Here is a 330-nt window from a genome sequence, read left to right on the forward strand (position 1 = left end):
CTTTACAGTTAGGGTGACAGAGCACTGGCACAGGCTGCCCAGGGAGGGTGTGGAGTCCCCTTCTCTGGAGATTTTCAAGACCCGCCTGGATGCAGTCCTGAGGAATGTGCTCTAGGCAATCCTGCTTCAGCAGGGGAGTTGGACTAGATGATCTCTAGAGGTCCCTTCCAACTCTGAAAATTCTGTGATTCTGTGAACTACAGACAGCACATGTACAATTGACAAATTTCCTTCTTTAAAAGTCATTCTTTTTTCTGACCTAACTGACATTTTTCAATTCTTTGGGCATAGGCTACAGGTTTTTTTAATCTGTTATAACAATGAATTTTA

This window comes from Charadrius vociferus, unplaced genomic scaffold (assembly GCF_000708025.1).
Source record: "Charadrius vociferus isolate BGI_N301 unplaced genomic scaffold, ASM70802v2 scaffold32, whole genome shotgun sequence".
Classification (NCBI taxonomy): Eukaryota; Metazoa; Chordata; class Aves; order Charadriiformes; family Charadriidae; genus Charadrius; species Charadrius vociferus.